The sequence below is a fragment of the Triticum urartu genome, chromosome 4 (assembly GCF_003073215.2).
Source record: "Triticum urartu cultivar G1812 chromosome 4, Tu2.1, whole genome shotgun sequence".
Taxonomy (NCBI): domain Eukaryota; kingdom Viridiplantae; phylum Streptophyta; class Magnoliopsida; order Poales; family Poaceae; genus Triticum; species Triticum urartu.
In genome coordinates this window covers 12,227,833-12,229,981 of record NC_053025.1, presented here as the reverse complement: position 1 = coordinate 12,229,981, position 2,149 = coordinate 12,227,833, and the positions used below count along the sequence as shown (strand labels likewise).

Sequence of the window (2,149 nt, the reverse complement as noted above, 5' to 3'; positions counted from 1 at the left end):
TGCTGCTCTAGCTAATTGCCCACCCCTTCCACGTGTGATTTCTATGTTATGCATGGTCGTGCCTAAAGGCACATCGGTTGAAGTAGATTCTTCATTTCTCTCAAAAAAAAACATTCCCAAACTGTACAAGCTTCTTCCAAAGCATACGGCTTTCTAGATGTATATGACGATCTCTAGACAAATGGATCTTATATGAATCATATGATGAAGTACCACATGAGTGGATATATAGGAAAGGAATCCAAATATGCCGAATCGCTCATGTTATGATCTTCTACATCCTAGGTCTCTGCGTTCCGTCATCTGGCTTATGTTCTTCATGTAGCATTCAGATCGAATGACTCTATGAAATTACGTCGATACTTCCACATATTATGGGTAACGTAGGAGACATCCCTATTTTCCCCCGGGGGTCTTAATTACCACTGCTTAGCTTTCAATTTGCCTCTGACCATCAAATTAAATGTGAATAACCCGTCCTCCTCTCTTTGAAACAAGGGGTGCTTCCGGTTCTGTGCGTGCTTCAAACAATTTTGTCTTCTCCATATTACCATATCTCTAGAGCCAATAATTTTCTATGAGGAACTACTGAACTCAATCACTTGCTGCCGTTACTCAACAGTTTTCTGTTGAGGTCTATCCCGTAGAGGTAGTCAAATTGGATCAGTGATCGATTTCTAGGTTTCGTCGTAAACCTAATTGGTTACTTCCAATTACGTAAATCAATAGTTCAAACCGCTCGTCGTAAACCTAATTGGTTACTTCCAATTACGTAAATCAATAGTTCAAACCGCACTCAAAGGTAGGGCATTTCCCATTGATATAGGAACTTTTGTACCAGAAACAATAGTATATCCAATTATAGCCCCTCTGGGATGTAAAATATATCTCTTCTCATCATCCCCATAGTGTATGAGACAAATGTATGCATTTTGATTAGGGTCGTATTCTATGGTTAGGATTCTACCAGATATGTCTTTTTGATTCCGTCGAAAATCTATTTTATCGTATAGGCGCTTATGACCTCCCCCTCTATGCCTTGCGGTAATGATTCCTATGGAATTACGACCTTTACCACAACGGTGTCGTCCACGGATCAAATTATTTCGTGGATTGGATTTCACTTGCCTGTCTACGGTTCCCTTGCGTGTGCTCGGGATAGATGTTTTGTATAAATGTTTCGCCGTATTATAAGTATTCTCCTTTAGTTTTTTTCTCTATCTAGAAGTGGAATATAATAACCCGGATAAAGGGTAATGATCATACGTCCGTAATGCATTGTATGGCCCAGAATAGGTCCTATTCTTCTACCTTTTTCAGGTAGTCGATGGCTATTCATAGCTACCACCTTAACACCAAAGAAGAGTTCGACCCAATGCTTTATTTCTGTCTTAGTGAATCCTGATTCGACATTAAAAGTATATTGATTCTTTCCCAATAAACGAAGACCTTTTTCTGTAAATACTGCGGATTTGATTCCATCCATAAATCGACTTTCCCTCATATGCTCTGAGTTCCCGTATTTGATTCCAATTGGTATGGTATATTCATACCATAACGAATTGGTATGGTATATTCATACCATACCATAACGAATTGGTATGGTATATTCGAGTTCCAGCCGGAGGAGCTGACCTCGCCGTCGGCGGCAGCCGGCGCGAACGATCCGAAGCTTCCAATGCCTTCCCCTTTGGCATTGCCGTCATGCTGCTCCGGCACCTTGTCGTCCGAGGCCTCGAGCTCCCCAAAGAGCCAGGCCCAGCGTGTGTCATTCATAAAGACCTGGCGGCACTCGCGGCTTTATTATTTTCCTTCTCATACTTGTACTGGAATTTGTTTGTATGGTTATTTTAGCTTTCTCTATAAAACAAAGTGAAAGTCCATTCTCTCATAATTTATTTTCTTATTTGTAGAAGTGTAAAGTCGATACTGGCCTTACATGATCATTCCTAGCATCTTAGAGCATCTCCACTCGCCCCCCCCCCCCACCAACATGCCCAGGGCTCTTTTTTTAGCGCCGGCACCGAAAAATCGGCCCAGTCGCGCCCTTAGGACCTTGTTTATCGCCGGTTTGGGCCGAAATAACAGCCGGCGAACCCGAGCCCTCGGGGGCCGCCTGGGGGCCCCCGCCGAAGCAAAAAAGGCGCGT

The 2,149-nt window shown here is 42.9% G+C and overlaps 1 long non-coding RNA gene across 1 annotated transcript; it reads right to left on the bottom strand.

The window, feature by feature from the left end:
• Positions 1-272: 272 nt before the first annotated feature.
• On the bottom strand, positions 273-897 carry LOC125553406. The gene is made up of 2 exons (XR_007304048.1): positions 751-897; positions 273-695 (listed from the first exon to the last, which is right to left on the bottom strand). It is a non-coding gene; the product is annotated as an uncharacterized LOC125553406 (long non-coding RNA).
• Positions 898-2,149: the final 1,252 nt, after the last annotated feature.